This window comes from Nycticebus coucang, chromosome 9 (assembly GCF_027406575.1).
Source record: "Nycticebus coucang isolate mNycCou1 chromosome 9, mNycCou1.pri, whole genome shotgun sequence".
Taxonomy (NCBI): Eukaryota; Metazoa; Chordata; class Mammalia; order Primates; family Lorisidae; genus Nycticebus; species Nycticebus coucang.
In genome coordinates, this window is record NC_069788.1 from 6,374,980 (window position 1) to 6,399,108 (window position 24,129).

General features: G+C 41.7%; 1 pseudogene; it reads left to right on the top strand.

Moving 5' to 3' along the window:
• Window positions 1–14,631: 14,631 nt before the first annotated feature.
• Window positions 14,632–15,406, top strand: LOC128594204 (zinc finger CCHC domain-containing protein 17-like; annotated as a pseudogene).
• Window positions 15,407–24,129: the final 8,723 nt, after the last annotated feature.

Sequence of the window (24,129 nt, forward strand, 5' to 3'; positions counted from 1 at the left end):
TTCGGAGGAGTTACTAGCAGCTTCTAGAAAGAAAATCACTTTAATAACAGTAGATTACAGGGGAATTTTCCTGAGGGATGAAATGAAATATATAAAATAAGGAGGATACTTATGAGTTCTTGGAAATATTTTGCATAGTTTTATGAGTTTTCCTCTCCCTACACTGACAGCGAAGTCTATTCTTAGATAATTTAGAAGTTAAAATTTTATATTGTTCCTTTAAGGGAGAACTAGCTCAACTTTTCTATTCTGGCAATGCCTCTGTAGTTGGGTAGAATTGCACAGCTACCCCCACGGCCATAGCATGTGGTCGGGCTTGAGGATGAAATACGCTGGGGAACACCGAGAGCTGCCCTCAACTTTCTCAGTCTGCTAGTGACCAGAACTTAGAGAAATATTTTTAAGATCTTTCAAAAGAAACCAATCAAAATTTTGTATTTTGATGTTACAATCAGAACAAGTGAAAAATTTTGTTATGGAGTTGAGTCTTTTCTATATAATAAGTAATCCGGACACAAGCACATTTTGTTTAGTGACAAATACATTCTCAGCTTTAATGAGATGGTTGCACTGACCTAAATGCAATTTAAATTGCCATCTCCCTTGCACACACATGCATTTAACTCCCAGTGACTTGGGTGAAATGTAGGTCCCCAGGAGAACTGCTGGAGGGCATTTGTAAGAGGCCCATCACAGGAGCATTCACAGACTGCCTGCTTGGGTGGACATTACGGATGTTGTTGAGTGATATCCAGGGAAGGGACACTAACCTCCTAGCCCTCCCAGAAGTTTCTGCTCCAGGAGGATGACTGACACACACACCACCCTTCTCACCTGGACTGCACGGGAATCTCTTTTCCCAGGAAATCATCAGCCTGATTTATTTTACCTTCACAGCATGCTGAGTTATCTCTTAGGGCAATTCCCAGATCTAGCTTAGAGTTTTATATGGCAAAAAGTCCACAAATGTATGAACAGCTAAAATAGTCTTATACAGGGTGACCATAAAGTTTGTGTGCAGTTTAAAGTACACATGAAGTTTATGGCCACCCTGTACTTAAAAGGTGTATTATAATTGTAATATCTTAGTAATAGTTGGAATTAGCCCATTACCTCTCCAGAGGTACCTGCTATGATGCTATGAGTCTGAAACTCTGCTAAGCCTTTCACATATATAATACTGCTCAATAGGTATGACCCTGAGAAAGTATTTCCTTTTCACAGAAAGGGAGTTAAGACATTCAGAGCCGTTAACGTGCCCACCTAAGATTACATGGCAGGTAAGGCCATCACAGCCATATTTTCCTGGTGGCAAATTCCCTGCTCTAACTTAGTGTGTTCCAGTGTCCATCACATCAGGGTTCCAGCCACCATAGAAAGAGCACCTCGCCTCAACTACTTCCCTAGAGGGTGAGACCTGAGAGATTTGCTATGATCTGGGAAATGCCATTAGAGTTGTTTCTTATACTGAATTTATTTCTCTACTTTAGTAATTATGCACATGTGCAAGATTGATGCCATTGTCAGGATTGGAGAAGGCACCCAGGGCTCCCGAATCTCTTATGCCCTCAGGCTACTTCTCTTGTGGCACATCTTCCTTCTCTCCAAAAACGTTATCCGTTCTTCTTCATCCAGCAGAACTGCTGCATTTACAGTATATATGTTTCAACAAGGCACTAGGACGGAGCTGTTGGAGTGACCCTGTTCTAAGTTGTAACTACCTTGTATCTTTTACCTTGCCAAGAATACTTTTTTTTTTTTTGAGTTACACTGGCTTTTATTATTTATTTTTTTGAAACAGAGACTCTGTCACCTTAGCTAGAGTGTAGTAGCATCATCATAGCTCACTGTGAGTTCCAAATTCCTGGACTCAAATGATCCTCATGCTTCAGCCTTATCCTCCTGAGTAGCTGAGGCTATGGAAGCCCACCACCAAACACAGGTAAGTTTTTCTATTTTTTTTTTTTTTTTGAGACAGTCTCACTATGTTGCCATGGGTAGAGTGCTGTGGTGTCACAGCTCACAGCAACGTCCAATTCTTGGGCTTAAGCGATTCTCTTTCCTCAGCCTCCCAAGTAGCTGGGACTACAGGCACCGCCACAATGCCCAGCTATTTTTTGGTTACAGTTGTCATTGTTTTTTTTTTTTTGAGACAGAGCCTCAAGCCGTCACCCTGGGTAGAGTGCTGTGACATCACAGCTCACAGCAACCTCCAACTCCTGGTCTCAAGTGATTCTCTTGCCTCAGCCTCCTAAGTAGCTGGGACTACAGGCACCCGCCACAACGCCTGGCCATTTGTTTTTAGTTGTAGCCATCACTGTTGTTTGGCGGGCCCAGGCTGGATTCGAACCTGCCAGCTCCGGTGTATGTGGCTGGCGCCTTAGCCACTTGAGCCACAGGCACCAAGCCAGTTGTCATTGTTTTTTAGCTGGCCCGAGCTGGGTTTGAATCTACCAACCTCAGTGTTATGTGGCTGGCACCATAACCACTGTTCTACGAGTGCTGGCCAGTTTTTCTGTATTTTGTAGAGACAGGATCTCACTCTTTCTCAGGCTGGTCTTGAGTTCCTGACTTCAAAAAGTCCTCCTGCCTCAGCCTCCCAGAGTGCCGGGACTACAGGTGTGAGCCACTGTGCCTAGTTTTAGATACCATCAGTTTTTAGGCTCGATTGACTGATGCAGATCTTGATGCTTCCACTTAAAATTCCTTTACCTTTTCTGTACATTGGTTTCCTCAGCAGTGAAACGGGAGGATAATGACAGGGCTTTTGCGAGAATCAAATGAGACCATGTATAAAGGTGTTTATAAGAGTGCCCAGCACAGAGTGAACACTTCACAGACTTAAAACTATTATTTCAGAAAGGAAACATGCACATATCAGCTCATTTTCTATACTTTGCCATGATCTGTTATTCCAGGTAATTATTATTTTTTAAAAAAAGAATTGGAAAATGTTGACATCATTTAGGATGATTTGACTCTAATAGAGCACTTTTCAAAATCTGACATTCTATATTTTTCTGGAACTAAAATATCCTTGCTTGTAAGATATAGCTCACATTTAAGAATATTAAAATGGGCAGGGCACCATGCCCTCATACCTGTAATCCTAGTACTGTGAGAGGCTGAAGTGGGAGAATCCCTTGAGCTCAGAGATTGAGACCAGCCTGAGCAAGACTGAGACCTCTGGCCGGGCGTGGTGGCTCACACCTGTAGTTCCAGCGCTGTGGGAGGCTGAGGCGGGTGGATTGCCTGAGCTCAGAGGTTCGAGACCAGTATGAACAGCAATGAGCCAGAATAAGACCCCGTCTCTACTAACATCAAAAACATCGCCAGAGGAAGAAAAAATGAACAACAAAAAGGAGTACTTCAAACGAAGAAGAATGAACAAGGAAGTTGAAATTAAAAAAAAAAAAAAACACTGAGACCCCCTACTCTACTAAAAAGTAGAAAAATTAGCTGGGCCTGTGGTGGATGCTTGTAGTTCCAGCTACTCAGGAAGCTAACGCAGGAGGATCACTTGAACCAGGAATTTGAGGTAGCCATGAGCTTGGCCAACACCATAGTACTATAGCCCAGGTAACAGATAAGACTCTGTTAAAAAAAAAAAAAAGAATATTAAAATGTACAAACATGTCTCTGCATCAAAACAAGAGGTCCTAGGGTTGGGGTTTTCAGGATTGGTGATTTCTGCAGCTCAACAGCATCGTGAAGGACTCATGCTCTGTCTTCTTCCCATTCTGGCAGGCCGTTGGTTTCTGCTTAGAAAGAAGCCTCATGGATGCTGGACAGCTATAGCAGGCACAAGTGTCACATCTTCAAAGTGTCCCCAAACCAGAAGAGGCTGTTTTTAAAAGCAAGAAAACATTCCTAAACTTGTGTCACCAAGAATACTTTTTTATTAAACAAAATTAATTTCTACATGTTGTAATTTCAGACAACATGAGGATAAAAATTTGGGGCTAGCTACTAAAAATTCTGCATGTATGGATTCTGGGGACAGACAGGGAAAGAAGCCTTAATAGCCCTGGGTGGCTGCATCTAGCTGTGACCTGGGCAGGAGGTGACACTCACAGATGGAGAACTGATGAGGTTAGACAGCTCCATCCATGGGCCTTGACACTTTCTGCCCATCTAATTTTCTCACCAACAGTTAACCCCTGAATACTTTGTGAGACTTTGTGTGTGAAAGTATTAATGATGTGTGGCTATTAAAGTCACCTACTTACAAGTCATTTCCAATTGCATATCAGCACAAAATCAATTACACCCATTTTAAAGAGCTGGTTTAATTTATCTGCCTAGAAGTCTTTTTTTGATGGTACCTCCACATCCTTTTCCTGGATGCTCGGGCTTTATGTCTTGTAGTGCCCCTAAAATGCCCCAAATTCTGCTTGGAATCTGGACTCATTAGAGGAATAAGTTCTGCAAGAACAGGATTCAGTCATGCTTAGCTACTGAGAAATCATGGAAGCATCTTGGTAGAGTTGTAAGAACAGGGGCTTTGATGACAGGTTGGATTTAATCCCAATTTTGAATTTACTAGGCAAATGTGTTCATATGATCCTGAACACATTTCATAACCTTGGATTCCTCTCCCACAAAGGAGAGAAAATAACACATCACTGCCGGGAATCTGTGAGTGCTTCCATGGCACAACACATGTCAGTGTGGACCCAGGGCTGCGGGGCTGCTCAGAACTAGCTTGGTATCCACAGGAACTGCTTACATATCCATCCATCCATCCATTCATTTAAAAAATGTGTGAGTACTGAGAACCACGTGGAGGGCTTAACTGAGGAAGGTCCTTGACAGGCTTCAGGGTGAATTTTTTAGTATTGTTTCTTATTAACTGACATTTTCTTTGTTGTTGTTTCTTCTCTATTGAAACTCAAATCTTAATTTATTTAAAATGATGAAAGTGGGGGGGTACCAATTAGGTTACGTGGACCATTTTTGTGATGCTTGAGTCACAGCTACAGGTCTGCCCATGATGAGTGTTCGTTTGACCTAATAGGTAGGCTTCTGCCCCTCCCTTCTCGTTATCTCCACATTACTTCCCTCCCTGCACTTGTGCATTGAAACTTAATTGAAAGTAACGTGTGGTGTTTGTTTTTCTATTTGTGAGATGACATTTTGTTTGTGCTTATGCTTATTTGGTAAATAACCTTGAACTTGAATGTTCTGTATCCAAGTTTCTCTCTCCTGTGGATGAGAGATCCTGGCTTTGGGCTTATTAATGAGATAATAACAAATAAAGAAAGCCTTTCCTTAAAAGAGGAAGAAACGTCATTTTGCATGTGTTCTCTTTTGGACCTGAAACTTTAGGGTAGAATTTAGTGTATTAAAGCACTTACGACATGTAATCATTCTTTTTAGTTTTATGGATGTATTTGGGGATGAGTCAGGACACTTTGGCACTGGAGAGCCCAAGTCATGATTTCCTGCTCTGTCTCCCACAATCTTGGGTTGATTTCTAATCTTGCAAAGCCATTTTTTTTTCCAATGGAATAAACCGAGGTTCAGGGGTGTTAAGTGGCTATAGTGTGTAACTATGAAGTCAGCCAAAATCAGATGTGCAGTGACAATTAAACTCAGAGTCAGGAAATTCTCCTTATGCTTTAAGCATAAGTAAGTCAGAAGTATTTTGAAAATTACTTCCAGGATGCTTGCATATCTGTAAGATCAGAAATAAGTAACTATAAAATTTCTTAATGTGCTTCAGTGAAAAACATTCTTCATTCTCCATCCTGCACCACCCCCGGAAAAACATACAACCCAGACCTGTGGATGAAGAAATCATTTACATTAAAAAAGTAACTGCTGACAGCGTACCATTCAGGCTGGTTACACAGCTGGATAACACAATCGGTAGTTGAAAGGACCAGTGAGATTAAGAGAAAGAAAACAGGCCGCCATCATTACTGGGGAACAAAGGTGTGTCACTGTCCTGGGGGCTGCCTGACGCGGTAGGAGGCGCCTACATCCCTTTGGCTCCAGTTACAACAATTAATCGAAGTTCATCTATTTTTTTTTTTTTCAGATTAATATGAGGGTACAAATGATGAGGTCACATTATTTTCATTTCTTAGGTAAACTTCAAGTTGTAGTTGAGCCCTTCACCCAGGGGATGTGCTGTCCATCCTTACATTGCGCACCTTAGCTGAGAGCTCAGCAATCCCCCTCTCTCCGCCCCTCTACTCCCTCCTCCTCCTCCTCTCCTCTGCCCTTTATCTCCTCAACTGTGTTCTCTTGTGTAGGCATGCAGTTGCTTCCTTACTGGTGTCATATTATTTCTGAGGATCTTGGATATTTGCTTTTCCATTCTTTTGAAAAATGTGCTTTGACTCTATCCAGGTACCGAGTTCATCTTTGAAACAAGAAGCTGTAACGAAGTGTGACAAATTTGCCTTGTAGAGCTATCAGGCTGCAGGCCAAGGGTTATTGAGAGTCTACTTTTTCCTGACTAGTACTAAGTCTTGGTGATACAAAAATAATTGGACACAAATCCTGTCCTAGCAGGCTTCACAGAGATGGGTTGGAAAGGAAGTTCAGGTAGGCGAGCACTGGCTGTGGCGAGTCTTGGATGTGAGTTATGGGGAGCAGGGCAGACTCTGCTCTTAGGACAGAGAAGCTCTCATAGGGACCGTGTTGTTTCAGTTAAATCTATATGCTGAGTTGGAATTGTCCAAGGGTGAAAGTGGGGAAGGACATCCCAGTCCGAGGGAAGAGCTTGCCCAGAGACGCAAGAGGTGCATAGGAAGCGGCAGGTAGCTGAGTGTGGAGGACCCAGGAGTACTTGGGGGAGGACAGGGTGAGATGGGGCAGCAGGCCTGGGGATTTAGGCAAATTACCGTACACCCTGTGGTTTATAAACAATAGACATTCATGTCTTACAGTTCAGGAAGTTTGCAGTTTTAGATCACGGTGCTGGCATGGTCAGGGTTTTGTTGAGGCTCTTCGGCCTGCAGACCACCAGGTTTTTTTTTTGTATCCTCACATGAAGGAAACAGGACAAGGGCACTGTCCGGGGCCTCTTCATTAATCCCATTCATGGATTTTTTTTTTTTTTTTCATTAATCCCATTCACGGATTTTTGTGTTTTTTTTTTTTTGTATCCTCACATGAAGGAAAGAGGATAAGGGCACTGTCCAGGGCCTCTTCATTAATCCCATTCACGGCCTCATCACTTTCCTGAGCGCTCACTTCCTAACACCCTCACATTGGGGGTTAGAACTTCCATATATAAATTGGGGGAGATAAACATTCAGATCATTGCAGACACTTAACCACCATTTCAAATGGAGCTGAGCCTTTTCCTTTCTAAAATACAGAATATTCATTAAAAAAAAAAAAGGCCTCATGATTTCAGACCTGTTTCCTAAATAAAACAATTTAAAAGTACAAATATTACACTAATTGTGGTTAGTTGGAAGAGATTCTTTCCTGTCTGGTTTAATTTTAATTGAACTTAATTATAATTTATTGTGCAATTGCAAAGAATTTTGAAAATTGTTTGATTAGCAAGGCAAAAGAAAGATATAGTTTCTGTTGCCCTGTATTTGATCATCTTAGAGGAGCAGGCAAATGGAAACTCCAGTCTAAGGAAGGGCCTGAGAAGTCTATTTTATAAACTAGTGGATCACAGACCAGGAGGCAGAATGACCTTACGTATGGTCGGGGTGAGGTGTGGTGACACTGCTTGTGAAGGACATTGGGTGGGCGTTAAGTCTTGAAGCAGAGACAGATGAGTGGTGGGACAGGAGAAAACTCATCTAGGCTGGAGAACCTCACGAGCAAGGCAAGCATGAATGTGGGAGGAAGCGGGGCAGATACAGCCACGTGAAGTGCTGTGGGGGCTGAACCATAGGCGGCATGGTGTGGGAGATGAATGGAGACATCTTGAAGAGCCATATATTCTCATAGAGTTCATTCATCTCACTCATTCATTGTTCCACAAACACTAAGCTCCCAGGTTGTGTAGGGCATTTCAAATTTAGATGCAAAGAAGACATGGCCCCTGTCCTCAAGAAGCAGTAAAAATGGGAAGACAGGAAGGGTACAGTCCCTCTCGCTTCTCCCAAGTCATCCAGCGTCCTGTCCCAAGCCCTGCTGTCCTCATCTTGTCTGTCGTAACGTGAGTAGACGTTCCTTCCAACATAGTCTACTCTTTCCGTTCCTCTGCTTCCTCATAACTCTGTTCCTCCAATTGCTCAGATCAAAAACCTCGGTTTGATCCTTTCCTTCTGTATCTTACGTAGCACATCCAAATCTTCAGAAAATTCTAAAGTTTTATTTATATCAATATACCCTGAATCCAGAATTTTCTCCCTCTCTGGATCAACCTCCCTAATGTAATCACCGTGGTCACCTGATTGGAGGGGTGGTGTCTGGGGTCTCGCCTTCCACTTGCCTCTTCCAGTCTTTTTTAAAATTTCATAATCAAAGGGATTCTTCTAAAATACGAAGTCAAGCGATCTTACTCCCCTTTCACTGTCTTCTCAAGGCTTCAAAATCACAGGTAGAATAAGACACAAAGTCCTTTCTACGGTATGTAAAGCCCTGAATAGATGGCTTCTGCCTCCAATTTCTACCTCTATCTCCCACTACCCTCCCACTGCCCTCCGCCTTGCTCACTGGGCTGCAGGTACTAGTTCTCACATAAGAATGTTTGAACGTTCCCTTCTGGAATTGTTTTCCTACATGCATGGCTTGTCCTTGTATTTCTTTGGATGTTTTTCGTTCTGCCAAAACATTACATTCTCAAAGCCTTTCCAAAATGGTAGCCATCATGCCTCTCTGTTCCCTTGCATCATTTATTTTTCCCCAGAGCATTTGTGATAGCTACATGATATTATATTATGTGTCTACTTTTTGATTTGTTTGTCTCCTTCAAGAGAATTGGGCTCCTTGCAGATGGGACCCTTGGTCACCTTGCTCACTGCATTATACTGGGTCTCCAGAATGTCATCTAATTGTACAGGACTGAGGAGATGAAGGCAGTTAGTAAGTGAAGGAAACTTTCTGCAGGTTTAGTACTACAGGAAGAAAACAATTGGGATGCATTTCAAGGAGGAAGTAGGGCTGAGGAAGGTTTTTTTTTTTTAAATTAGGAGAGATTTGAGAATGTAGATTGGAGAGGTGAGGGATGGACCGTCCCACAGAGTGTGTGATTCGGCTGCCTGAGCCTGGTGGGGATGAGGTGGAGAAAGAGAGGGGTTAGTTCAGGACGGACTTCTGACATGGCTGCCTTTGTACATTGGGGGCCACAAGTGGCTTAAGGTCTTGCTGAGACTCTGATACTTTCAGCCCTTGGGATGGCTGACTGGAGCCTGGGTGACCCATCGTCAGCCTCCCCTGTTCAGCCCAGGGAGCCGCACAAACATCATTTTCTACATGCACCATGATGTGAAAGAACCTGGGAAGCTCTGAAGTAGAGAAAGAGTAACAACATTTTATTCGGATCTTAAAGGGTGAAAGCATGGATGATGATCTAAGAAATGTGGGGAGGAATCAAAATACTCTCTCAGACCCTTGGTGGAAATAAGGACTTAATAGTCTGGCCTTGTTCCTGGGTCCTCATCTTTCCCTCCTTCCCTGTTCTCCCCTCCCCCTTCGTAGACTGTGGATTGAACCTTTGCTGTTTGTCACTCCCTCACTAGTAAGCAGAGGCTTGGGTTGTAGCTTAGTCCCCCCCGTCCCCCCTCCGAGCCCAAGGACTTTTGGGACCCCCCCCCCACCGGGCTGGGTTTGTGTGCACACACTCATGGTTCTCCATCTGAACATCTCTTGTAGTTTCTCCCATATTGGGGACAAGATCAGCTAATGTACCTGACTCTGCCACTTGTCCACAGCATCTCACAGGGCCAGTGCTTGAATCCTGGCTCAGAGAACGTGCTCATTAAGTAGTTGTTAAATGAAACTATACCACGGAGAATAAGACGTTCTTTGCCATCAAGTAGCCCACTGGCTATTTGGAGAGATGGATGTATAAATTAATAATTATGTCACACTGTGTTAAGAGCTGTAACAGTCACATAAAAAAATTCAGCTGGAGTCCAGGGACAGGTGCAGTCAACACTGACAGAGTGGTTGTTGTGCTTTTACCCTGGTGAGTTAGAGCAGAATTTATGATCTACGAAAGGAAGATTACCTACTACAGGGACACTGGATTGTTTGGAAAGTTGTAAAGCTTTTAGACACCCTCAGGTGGGAAGTCGCTGTGTAAGGTGAAATATCAACCTCAGAGCTGTGGTTGGCAAGCCTTGTTTTACGTGCGTAAGGCACATTACCAAGTCTGTTGACATCTACAAAGTTTCCTTCTTGTGAACAAAAGGAGTGTTACAAAGATTTAGTGATCCTTTCATATTATTTTGTAAAGGGTATTTTTCTACCTGGTAAAGGTCAGCAGGATTAAGTAAGACAACTGATGGGTCTAATAACAATTAAGATGGACAAGCTCTTTACCCCTCTGTGGTTCAATAACAATTAAAATGGACAAGCTCTTTACCTCCCTGTGGTTAGAGATGTTCATTAATTATAGTGTATTCTCTTTGTTGAAACTACAGTAATTGTTACTGAGTGCTTCATAATAATTTGAAGTGATCTGTCTTTATCCCAGGAATGTGGATTTATCTGAGCTGACACAGTTGATGGTGGAAAGTACTCAATGAGTCACAAGCTTGCGACATTTAATGTGAAGGGTTGTTTTGAGAATGGGTAAGACTACATACAATATGTGCCTAATAAGTGTTTGTCTTTTCCTGTAGCTAAGAATTTATGCTCAGAATTTTTCTGTATAAGTATTTCAGGCTTCGTTTGGATTTTACACTCAAGAATCTTTTGTCTTTTTGCTCAATATTGCATGTTTCTGTAATGATAATACCGTAAGACCTAATATTGATGGAGTACAGTTCATGTCCAACATTACATCAAATGACCTCAACAATCATCTTGTTTCTTATTTATTTAGGTCTGTTTTACAGATGAAGAAAATGAGCTGCAGAGAGGCTAAGCAATTTGTCCAATGTAAAACTAGTAAAGTAGCTTAGCATTCAGACTGCCAGATTTTGACTTCAGGGCTGTTGCCCTAATGGCGGCCTCTTAATTCAATATTCACTTTTTGTCTCTTTGGTTGTTTTCAAAGATACCCTTGCATTGTGTACAGTAGGTGAGATCCCACCAAATACCCTCCCTCCATTTGCCCTTCCCCCGACTCCCCAAATACCATCGTCTTTATGGCTTGAAGCCACATCCAAAGAGCAAGAGCAGAAAGGAAAGGAGATCATACAGCATAGGCTGCAGGGTCAGAGAGGACACAGGAATCTCAGTTAGACGAGGGGTCATGATGGCAACTTTAACCTCAAAGGCTCTCTCATGGTGAAGTGACGGGGCTGGGAGTTGGCCACATGTCCTGGGTATTTAGCTTCTGGCAGCTGACTGAGCACTGAGAATCATTGTTTTCTTACCAAATTAAACCACTGAATTTGGGCATGACTGTGTTCCATGAAGCGGTAGAAAGTCCATTTTGGTTCATCTGTACCTCAGGGTGATTCTGGGGTCTGGATATAGAGGACTGTTCTCTGCCTACCTGGGCATTGGATGAAGACCTGGAGTCCTGGAAAGAACTATGGAGAATCCTCAAAGAACTTAAAATAGACCTTCCATTTGATTCTGCAAGCCCATACCCAGAAGAAAAATATTATTTTACCATAAGGACATTTGCACTAGAATGTTTATTGCAGCACAATTTACAATTACAAAGATGTGGAATCAACTCAAGTGCCCATCAACACATGAATAGATTAATAAACTGTGGTATAGGTATACCATGGAATACTATTCAGGCATAAGAAATATGGAGACTTTACAACTTTGTATTAACCTTGATAGAGTTGGAGAACAGTCTCTTCAGTAAAGTATCATAAGAAGGGAAAAGCAAGTATCCAATGTACTTAATGAACCCAGTAGACAAACAAATATAAACCACACAAGAGGAAAACACAATTAAATTCAAGCTGGGGGGAGAGGGGAGAAGAGTGAGGATTCTCTCACCTAATGGGCACAATGTAAGTGTATAGGCACCCCTCCTTGGTGAGGGGCACAACTACCATAGAGATCTTACCTAACAAATGCAAACACTGTAACCTAATTGTTTGTATCCTCATATTAATTTGAAATAAAAAAGACTTGGAGCCCAACAACTGTTCTGGGCAAATTAGATTGTGCATAGTGAGATGTTTTATCCAAATGCCATTTTCTTTCTTTCTTTAAAAAAAAAAATTCAAATTAATGTGAGGGTACAATATTTAGGTTACATTGTTCTCACTTCTAGGATAAAGTTCCCACGTTTGCTGTTTTTTTTCTTTCTTTTTTGAGACAGAGTCTCACTATGTTGCCCTCAGTAGAGTGCTGTGGCATCATAGCTCACAGCAATCTCAAACTCTGGGCTTAAGCCATTCTCTTGCCTCAGCCTCTTGAGTAGCTGGGACTACAGGCACTCGCTACAATGACAAGCTATTTCTTGGTTACAGTTGTCGTTGTTTAGCAGGTGTGGGCTGGGCTTGAACCCACCAGCCTTGGTGTATGTGGCCGGCGCCCGACTCACTGAGCTATGGGTGCTGAGCCTACATTTGCTGTTTACTTTCAAAAAAACAAACAAAAAAAAAACAATCAAAGTTCAAAGAGGAGAAACTATTATCCAGGACAGTTTATACCAGCGAGTCATCAGGAAATTCTCTGGGCATTATGAGGTTGTCAACCCTAAGTGTGAACTTCCAACAAGCTGTTCAGGCCTGGGACTTGACTCCAGCCTGCAGGGCACACCAAATCAGGCTGTTCAAACAAACTGTTCTCAGCTTCAGCTTTATTCTCACTAATATGTCCCCTTCATTCATGTGAGGTGGTCACTTGAATTTTGAGTTGGGTAAGAGCAAATGAGTGCATTATACATTTGAAGTTAAAGAACTTTGAATTGACTGCATGGTATTTTATCAAAATTGTGGGTAGAAATATAATGTAGGTGGACATTCTAGGGGACTCCTGTGGGAATGGCCCCAGGCCTCAGCTGGCAACCCTTCCCCCCAATTTGAGGACTTCTGAATAATATTCAGCAGCTTAGTGGAGACAGGATATCAGCAGGGTTAGAAGAGGATTAAAACTTACCCTTGGGCCTAGACGATTGAGCCTGAAGGCTGTAACCCCCAGGGTTCCTCTCCTATCCCCTAAGGGGATTTGCTGTTACCTATTTAGTTCTGCCCTTGAACATTGTTTTCGGATTTAGTGCCTTCACCCTGATGACCTTTTTTACAATCAAAAGACCACCCCACATGACTGAGTCATGAGACTATTAACTCTTTACTTCTTCATTCTGGAAACACAGCCCTAAAATCTTAATAAAACCTCTTGGGAATTCAGTTCAGGGCGGCACCTGTCTGCCTGGCTACAGACTGGGATGGTCCATCTCTCCCAGGTCTCAGCAGACTTGTTCACAAAAAAATTCTGTGTGTTGATTTCTTGGGACCATTTCTCCCTCCACCTCCAGACCTGGATAGGGAAAGTCCCCTTTTGGGGAATTCTCAGTCCCGAGTTGTGGCTCCTTCTTGCACCACACACAAAATAGACAAACTAACAAACCATTGATTTTTTTGTCCTTTTCACTTTTTACCTAACTGTCTCATCCTAAACCCTTTTCCTCCTCCTCCCCTGTCACAGGCCAGGCTTGCTTGTTAATAGGAATGGGATCTTTTGAGCCTGTAGCTTTTATAGGTGTCTGCTGTTAGACAAATTTCTAATGGGATAAAATTGAAACTAGAATCAGTTTATTATTTAAAACATCATTTTAATACTGTTATGACCCTGTTCTCTTCTCTCTGTTCCTACTGATTACCACTGATGGTCACTGTGTGTTAGAGTTTAGCGTGTAAGGGGGAGGAATATAATTTCCATCTATAGATAAAACCCCAGAATTTTAGAAATGTTAAAGGACTTACCTCAACTGGCCAAAATTCTAAGCCTCATCCATATAGAACTCCTAACTATCTGACTGACCAGTAGGCTTTTAACAACTATATTTATTCTTCAGTTTTTCTGATACATAAAGTTTGTTGCTACAAGGTATTTTAAAGAACTTAGCCAAATAAATAAATCTTGGAAAATAATGTTTTATTCATCTTGCTAGGGAATTAATTCCCCAAATCAGCTCTCAGATTGATGATGAAAATAGTACAGTTAACATTTTATGGTGTTTACTGAATGAATATCTGCTTTCATGAATAAAAACACTTTTTTACAAGAGGGAGTTTACCTATGCAAACACTGTAACCTAATTGTACCCTTGTATTAATCTGAAATTAAAAAAAAACAACAATAAAAAAGAACAAATGCCTGTTTTTTTCTTTAGTTCTGTCTCAGGTTAACAAGTTGTTGGAAAGCAGTTCAGTTCTTGAGTAGCATTTGGTGTTGGGTGGGTATTTTGAGGGGTTAGGTACTGTGCAGTTGCCAATGGTCAGCAGGAATGCTCACTCCTCTGGCTACATTTCTCTCTTCTCAGTCAAATCATGTCCAAAAAGAAACCTTGTGGGTTTTTGGTGTTTCGTGCAACGCTGCAGCTGGGTGTCTTGGAGCTGATGCTGCGACGCTTGAATTAGTTTTAGTAGAAGAGAAATGGAGGACCCATAGAACATTAAGGATGAATTCAGGAAGGCCTGAGACCATGGAAAACTTGTGCTCTCTACACTATTTTCCAAGCAGAGGTTGCTATGGTGACAGACTATGGAGCCTTTATCAAAATCCTAGGTTGTCAGAAGCAAGGTTTGGTTCGTCGAACTCATATGTCATCCTGTCGGGTGGATAAGCCCTCTGAGATAGTAGATGTTGGAGACAAAGTATGGGTGAAGCTTATTGGCTGAGAGATAAAAAATGATAGAATAAAGGTATCTCTGTCCATGAAAGTTGTCAACCAAGGGACTGGGAAAGACCTTGATCCCAACAATGTTATCATTGAGCAAGAAGAGAGGAGGAGGCATTCCTTCCAGGATTACACTGGGCAGAAGATCACCCTCGAGGCTGTCCTGAACACCACCTGCAAGAAGTGTGGTTGTAAAGGCCACTTTGCAAAGGACTGCTTCATGCAACCGGGTGGGACCAAATACTCTCTGATACCTGATGAGGAAGAAGAGGAGGAAGAAGCAAAGTCAGCAGAGTCCGAGAAGCCCGACCCCATGAAAAATTCTTCTAGAAAAAGAAAGAAAGAAAAGAAGAAAAAGAAACATAGAGACATGAAGTCCTCTGACTCTGACAGCTCAGACTCTGTGTTACAGGCAAGAGGTCAAGGCACACATCAAAAGACAGCAAGGCAGCAAAGAAGAAGAAAAAGAAAAAGAAGCATAAGAAGCCCAAGGAGTGAGAGTAGAAAGAGTGCAGAGGGTGGTTGTGACCTTGAAAGCCCTGGGAAGACTCAATAGTGAGAATATGGCTTCCCACCCTGTTAACTTCACTCCCGTGGGACATGGCTTCCCCTCGCGCAACAGGCAGGTTTGGGAACTAGAGCTCAAAAGCAGCTGCCTGAATGAGTTGTTTCCTTATCACTCTTGGTCCCTTTGCAAGTGACCCCTGCAGCTCCCACATTCATTCATCCAACTTCATTCACTCAGCAGGAGGTTCTAGGACCTTCTCCAGCTGTCACTGCCAGAACTGGATTCCTACACAGGAGTCCAGGCTAGAGCCACAGGACTGCTGTGGAGGTAAGTCTGGCTGTAGTTGGAGACTGATTAGCCCTTTCCTATTGGTCTTTTTGGGCTGATTGGTGGGTGTTCTCTGTCACATCCAACACGGGGTGGGGGGCACAGGGAGACTGTGTTAAGAAGTGGTGCTTAACTCTTTTCATCCTCCCCAACTTGTTTCTACTGCGCTAGAAGTGACAGCAGGGGCTACAGCCAGAAAACAATCATTTGCAGTTGTGACTTAGCTAGTACATGACATTCCAGCGGACCACTGAACCGGACAGCTGAAACCAAGATCATTGTTCACTTTGTATTTACTATTATGTGAATCAGTTGATTCTACTTCAGGTCCCTGCTTAAATTCCTGGCACAAAAAAAAAAAAAAAAAGAAACCTTGTGGCATCGGCTTTACTAACGATGGGATGATGGGATGATAGCTTGGCCTCAGCCTCCTCCTGAGTCTGGGTTTCCTTCTCTCCAACAAGCTGGGAATTAAAGACACAATGGTAGGTGGGGAAACTTTCCCCGGAAACTTTGTTTCCAACTTTGTCATACATCTGGTAAATCTGAGGCAGAAATGCTAAGCTGAAAGACAGAAAAGTAGGGCACACACTTTGAGTGGAGTAAGATCAATTTATTTAACATAACTAGCATTTCTATAAGCTGGATTTTGTGAGTTAGCACTTTTGCTGCCAATAATTCACAGTAATAAAAAGAATCCTCGGAGAAGACTTATGTACAGTGTAAGAAAATATGTACCCCAGGTAAGATCTATCTTAAAATGAGAGAAAATTGTTTTGATTGAATTTGTGAGGCTTTTCTCTACTAGGCTTTTGTTTATGCTGAGTCAAAGCTTTTATTTCTCTTTGGAATTTTGTATAATTAGAGCCTGTTGCATGACCGGAGACATGAACAAACAGCAGCTTTGCCATGGGTGTAAACTCTTGTTCCTGTAATGAGTAAGTCAAGAAACAGACTACACGGGATGGGATGGCGTGTAGGGAAATTCTTTATTCAGGGTTTTGATTTTATACCTTTCTAGTCACCTACACACTTAATCTATTATCTGTTAGTTCACCATTACCTCATTTTACCTATCTGAAATTAACTTGAAAGGAAATATCCTGTTACCACATCAACACAATCACTTCTGCAGTAAACATCCTCTTCTAGACACTGACTAATCTCTGGGCAGTTATCTAAATAAAGATCACAAAGAAGAAAGTAGCCACAGGGGAACAGAGTTAATGGAAGAATATCTTCAAGCGTTCACTCAGTTTACTCAGTATGAAGTAACAACTGTGTCTTTTCCTCAGGGCAGAGCACCTATAGACCTCTGACAATATGTTGTTAACATACGTCAACCCTCTGGCCCGTGTCTCTGAGGAAGGGCGGCCATGCCCTTTGATCTCAGACTTTACGGGGCGGGGCGCACAGTTTCAGAGAATAGGCTTGTGGAATTTTTAACTCCAGGCAAGCCAACTCTGTGTGTGTCCCAGGGGGGCTCAGGTCCCTTAAGCCTCTGGAAAAAAAGCAAGCCATTTTAAACTCACACTGAGTTCACTTTGTTTGCTTGATGTAGGATATGTTTATTTCTAAATATTATCCTACAGAGCCATCATAATAAAAGATAGTACAGTCATAGATAGGAATAGCAAGTTTAATTTAGCAACCAAAATCCAAATTATAATTTGGATTAATTGGCATATATTATCTGTATTAGGTGACTTATAGGGGGAGCTGAAGTTTTGAAAGTATTTCAGTATTGTTTTATCAGAAAGATTTATTTATTTATTTTGTACTAGAGGACAAAGATGTCTTTGATGTCAACCTGTGGTAGCCATGGCTTGGTTTAATTAGCTATCATTAGGATTACTTGCATTGAAATGTATTTGATCTAGAAAATGTGTTCTGATTTTTTTCTATCATAAATGTAGAAGTATTTTTTTTTGAGACAAAGCCTTACTCTGTTGCTCTGGATAGAGTGCCATGGCCTCATAGCTCCCAGCAACCTCAGACTCTTGGGCTCAAGTGATTCTCTTGCCTCAGTCTCCTGAGTAGCTGGGACTGCAGGCACCCGCCACAATGCCCAACTATTTTTAGAAATGGCATCTCGCTCTTGCTCAGGTTGGTCTTGAACTCCTGAGCTCAGGCGATCCACCGCCTTGGGGTCCCAGAGTTCTGGGATGACAGATGTGAGCCGCAGCACTTGTCATGGAAGTAAAAGTGTTTTCAAACATATTATCTCAATGACTGCCTTTTGTCTAAGATCAAATTATTGGCTCCCGATCATGGAACAACTGTGATTTTAATTTTATTCTTAGCTCCAGAAATGCAGAATTAAAAGTGCAAAGACAAGCCACCAGGAATGTGTCCGTCCTGCATAATTCAGGGAGCTGAGGAGACTGCTTAGAGGAGAGCTGAACCAGAAGAGGGAGATGAACAAGCCCTCGGTGCAGACTAGCACTTTCAGTCATCAAAGCAGAAGCACCGAAGCCTCAATTTCTTATCTTCTGGTTGTTTCTTGCTTTTGTTTAATTTTTTTTTCTCAGTCACATAGGATTACAATGAGTCAAATTAAAAGAATCTGTATGTGAAAGCTCTTTGAAGATTATAAAATAAAGCACTATGCAATTGTGTGCTTTTTACAGAACACCTGAATTTGAAATGTAACTCTGACAATCCTTATAGGAATTTTAAAGACGTTTTTGTAGTTCTGTATTTGTTCTACACTGCACATTTTTGCAGTTGTAAGTATTTGGGCTGAGTGCAATTACCAGCTGCTAGTTTTTGAGGAAGGCATCATGAAAGATAAGGGACTAACTCACAAGAACACTGTGATAAGGCTGAGTCACACCTCAGGAAGAAGAGAACGCTGTAATTGGCTAATAATGTCTGCAGAGGAGTTAGGAGCGGTGCAGAGCGTGGAATACAGATCTTGTCACTGCTCTCCCTAGACTGATGATTGCAAAAAAGTCTCAGAATCTGTGGAAGTGTCTGTCTGGCAATATATGGTGTTGCAACTCAGCTGGTTGCATACCCTTCACACTTTACTTCTGGGTAGATGTTTAGTAGTGGGATTGCAGGATCAAATGGGAGCTCAAACGTGAGTTCTCTGAGAATCCTTCATACTTCCTTCCAAAGAGGTTGTATTAGTTTGCAGTCCCATCCATCATGTCTTTTAACTATTTCTCTCTAGAGTGCAGTCCCCACCCCCCATTTATGTAAGATTATTTAGCACAAAGATGAATATCAGTTCGAGCCAGGATAAATCACAGTTGCTCAATTAATACAGCTTCTAACCAAAAAAAGTCTTTCAAGGTGATTTAGTCAGGGTCATGTTTTCACTGAAGAGGTTTCCATCAGTCAATTGCTGTTTCATATTTCTGTTTGTCCCAAACTGCAAATTAGTTTTTTAATTGTTTGTGGAATGAAAAATAAAGTGACAATTCTTTCCTACCAGATGTGCTGGTTAGGCATGAGGGCACAGTCATTTTCCGAGCCAATATTTTCATCAAGAAACTATTCAGAATCCCAGAACTACTTCCCACTTCCAGCATAATTGAACTGCAGAACAATGCCAGCAAGTTTTGTCCTTAAGTGCTCCTGGAGGCCTGGAGACCTGGAGTCTGAGATGCGAGGAATATTACGGAGAATATTACAGAACCTTGTATTGAAAGGTTTGCTCATGTCTCGAAAGGCAAAAACGTTCTGTTACAGGGGACTTCATAATTTATACATTTGAGTAAGAGTCAGGATAGATGGGCTCCCTCGTTCTGGTGGGAAGACACAGTGCTGGATGACTTTTGTTTAAGAGCCAGAGTGCAATGGATTCAGTAGGAACAGCCATGTAGAAATTGGGCAAAGGAGATTTTAGAGATAAATTAAAAAATTTTTTTTCTTTTTTCCTCCCACTCCATTGTAATGTAGGTGTAGCTCAATTACTACATTAGAAAAATAAAAACTAAGATTTTACATCAATAAAAAATGGTGGAAGTCACAGACTGTTACCCTACCTTGTTGGCTGGAATAAATGAGACCCTAAAATGTATAATGAAGCGGTAACTGTGCTGTAAATCTGGAGTCTGGAGTTTCTTCTCAGGAGTGTGAGATTCCTTGTCTCACATCTAGGAATGCAGGGTCTTCAAGGGAAAAAGGCAGGGAATTCAGAGAATGGTCTCTAAAGTCCTTACCCGTCCTAAGATGCCATCTGTCTGTAGGATGCCTCCTCAGAGTAGCCAGAAACGGGTTTGTTCTATTTCCTTCTCAGTCTGTGTTTGCCCTTTCCTTGTCGCCCTTCCATTCTTCCTATCAACCTGCTTTCTTGTGACAAACTGTGGGCACCCACTCGCTCCTTAACCAACAGACAGAGAGACTGTAGTTGAGAAGGGGCCGCTGGCTTTTCATCCCCGCAGACTCCATTCTGCCTGACGTCATGCAGGCCTGATTTGCTGATCGCTCATTTCTGGAAACCTCCTTATTTGCCTTCCCTGTTACTGAAGTGTCCTGTTTTTCTCTCTACATGTAACTGCCTCTACGTGTTGTTATCCAAATGGGACTCAATAACCATTGCCTTATCTTTGAGTTATTTGTATGTCTGGGCCCAGCTTATCAGGTCCTGCATTCCAGGGTCTGGGTTTAAATCGCTTCATGGTCGCTAAGGGTCTACTTGTTATAATTAAAAACAATACAATTTAATGTGTTATGTTCCATTTCTTTTTCTTTTCTTTTCTTCTTCTTTTTTTTAACAGTGCCCTCTTATTTTTTACACCTATTATGCCATGAATTCACAGGGAACAGGTTCCAGCCGTTCAGGCTCATTTTCTTGGGTTCTTACAAAGAGACTTCTCTGGGTGGAGCAGGCTGGCGGTTTACTTGAACCCGGGCTCCTGTTTCTTCGGCTTCCTTCTTTTTGGGATCATTTTCTCTCACACATTTCAAGAAGCTATGTGGAATCCTAGGGTACTTAATATGTTCAATGCCAACATTAGTTCTCTTGGCAAGAATCTTGCCCTTAAGTTGTTTGTTTACAATAACACCAAAGCATGCTGGGTGACACTGCCAGGGGTCCTCAAACTTTTTAAACAGGGGGCCAGTTCACTGTCCCTCAGACCATAGGAAGGCTAGACTATAGTTTAAAAAAAAACAACTATGAACAAATTCCCATGCACAGTGCACATATCTTATTTTAAAGTAAAAAAACAAGACGGGAACAAATACAATCACACTGCCTCATGTGGCCCGTGGGCATAGTTTGAGGACCCCTGCTAGACTCTTGAAAGGGTTCCCATAGCAACATCTGTGTGGCTCGCCTTTCTGCACAGTACCCATTCCCCTGATGTCCACAGAGTCACCTTTCTTACAGTTTTGTGTGTATGTGGCCAAAGGAGTAACTCTGTGTTTTCTGAAAGGCCTGGAGAACACATATCGGGTGTCTCTCCCCTTTCTCTGTGTGTTCGTCATTGTGGTGAATTACTGGAAGATGCTCCATTTACTATGCTTAATTATGTATACCAGTGTTTTTGCTTTATTAAACAAACCAAGGTAAACCAACTTGATGGTGTTACGTTTGTTTTGTGTATTAAATGATATTTGGATTATTTCTCAGATCTATTATATTTCTTTCATTATCCATTTATTAAAAAAGAAAATCATCAGGACATTATTCCTCTTGCTTTCTTGTATTTCCCTTTCTTCGTTTTCCCTCCCTCCATCATGAATTGAGTGTTCAGTTGATTTGCGTGCATGCTTTCTCTGCTATAAACAGTGAAGACTTACGTGCTGAGCGCCCTGGGCTGTCTCCACGTGAGTTTCTAAGGAACACAGACTGTAATTAAAGCGGCAGGTCATGGGGCATCATTTACTCATCAGAATTTTGGCGTAAGCATTAACATTTTGAAATAACCAAAGCTGGAATTTAATTTTGTGATTTTTGAACTGAAAAATATTGCAAAATGAACGAACACCCCCTTATCTTGTCTTGAAGAATTTTTTCTATTATGTGACAATCTACATTTCTTGATTTATCAAGTGAATGTCTACTAATCCCTACTTTGAGAAATGAGAGATTTAGCTCATGAGAAGACTTTCTTGTCACTTGCGCCACACCCTCCTGAACTGCCACTTTCTCAGCCGGTCATGTACTTATTTCTTAGTTCTTTCTTGGCTACCTGGCATCAGTACGTGATAGAATTAAACTTCTGGGTTGTTTTTTTTGTTTGTTTTTTTTCCACCAGTTAACCTTAGACTATTGTGTTTGTCTGTTCAAGCAATTAGCACATCTACAGTGCTCACCACCTGTCCCAAATTTTCTGCCTCTCTCCTCCACCTACTATGTGACTTTTAGTTATCCATATTTATAGCATTTGAATTGTTTTCTCTAAGTTTTTAATACTTGGGCTATAGATTTATTCTCACTATTTTATCAATAAGGAGATCAAACCATTGAGAATGTCGATACTGTTTGCTAAAGAACCAGGAAGGGATTTGAAGACAAAGGAGACAAGGTAATCTTATTTCACCGAATTTGGCTTCTTTGGTTTTTTTTTTTTTTTTTGAGACAAGAGTCTCAAGCTGTCAGCCTGGGTAGAGTGCTGTGACGTCACAGCTCACAGCAACTTCAGATTCTTGGACTTAAAGTGATTCTCTTGCCTCAGCCTCCCAAGTAACTGGGATTACAGGCGCCTGCCACAACGCCTGTCCATTTGTGGTTGTCATTGTTCATTGTTGTTTTAGCTAGCCTGGACCGAGTTTGAACCTGCCAGCCTTGGTGTATGTGGCCAGTGTCCTAACCACTGAGCTACGGGTGCTTCCAAATTTGGCTTCTTGAATGAGAACCATAATTAAGAAAATTTGAGGCATGGAGGTAAACATTGTCGTTGCATAATTAATATTAAAATGTTCGTGCGTCTTCTCACTATCACAATTTGGATACTTCACCATGCTTTTTGTTATAGGATCTTCAAGATTGTCTTCTCAGGGCGGCGCCTGTGGCTCAGTCGGTAGGGCGCCGGCCCCATATACCGAGGGTGGCGGGTTCAAACCCGGCCCGGGCCAAACTGCAACCAAAAAACAGCCGGGAGTTGTGGCGGGTGCCTGTAGTCCCAGCTACTTGGGAGGCTGAGGCAGGAGAATCGCTTAAGCCCAGGAGTTGGAGGTTGCTGTGAGCTGTGTGAGGCCATGGCACTCTACCAAGGGCCATAAAGTGAGACTCTGTCTCTACAAAAAAAAAAAGATTGTCTTCTCAAAGCTTCTGATACTTTATTCCACTTGGGGCTAGTTCCTTTTCATCCTGCTGTACACACATTTTTCTAAGATTTCATTGAATTTCAGGGTTTGGAGCACTACTTTTGTGTCTTAGTTCCTAAGTTTTGTTTTCCTCTTTATTTTGTTCCTTTTTTATTTTGCTAAAGAACATCTTTTAATAATTCTTTGAGCAAGAGTCTGTGAGTTTTCCAAGTCTTTGAAAAGTTTGAAAATGTTTTTGTTTTCCAGTGTTTTTGAGTAGCAGTCTGGCTAGGCTCAAATTATTTATTTATTTTGGCTCAAAATTATTTTTTTTCTTAAAACTTTGAAAGCATTTTCCCATTTTCTTCTAGCATCCAGGATTGCTGATGAGAAATTTTATGCTACCCTGAGTCTCATCACCTTGAAAAATCATCCACATTTTCCCTCTCTGAAACTTTGTTGAATCTTTCTCTTTGTTTTTGGAGTTCTGAAATTTCTAGAGGCTCTGTGTAAGAAAATTTCATTACAAAACTTAAAAAGAAAACCCAATAGATGTTAGTTTAGATTTATGGAAAAATCAAGCAGGTTGGACAGAGTTCTCCTATTCCCACCCCATACAGTGTATTCCCTTTATACTAACGAAGGAAATGATTGTTATATTTGTTACATTTAATGAAACAGTATCGATGAATTATCATTAATTGAAGTCCATAGTGTATTCATCTCTTTCTGTTATTAACTGACATTTTTTCTGCCCTGGGATCCCAGCTAAGTTACCATGTTACTTCTCTTATCCTCTTAGATTCTTCTTAGCTGTGAGTTTCTTAGACTCTCCTTGATTCTGATGGTCCTCACAATTTTCAGGAGTACTCACCAGGTATATTGTTGGATGCGTCTTCATTGGAATTTTTTTTTTTTTTTTATTGTTGGGGATTCATTGAGGGTACAATAAGCCAGGTTACACTGATTGCAATTGTTAGGTAAAGTCCCTCTTGCAATCATGTCTTGCCCCCATAAAGTGTGACACACACTAAGGCCCCACCCCCCTCCCTCCATCCCTCTTTCTGCTTTTCCTCCCCACCCCATAACCTTAATTGTCGCCATCCATTTGCTGTCTGCCAGAAACACACCTGGCTTCAAAAGACAAATTAAAGCTCTGAGTCAAGGGTTGGAAGACAAT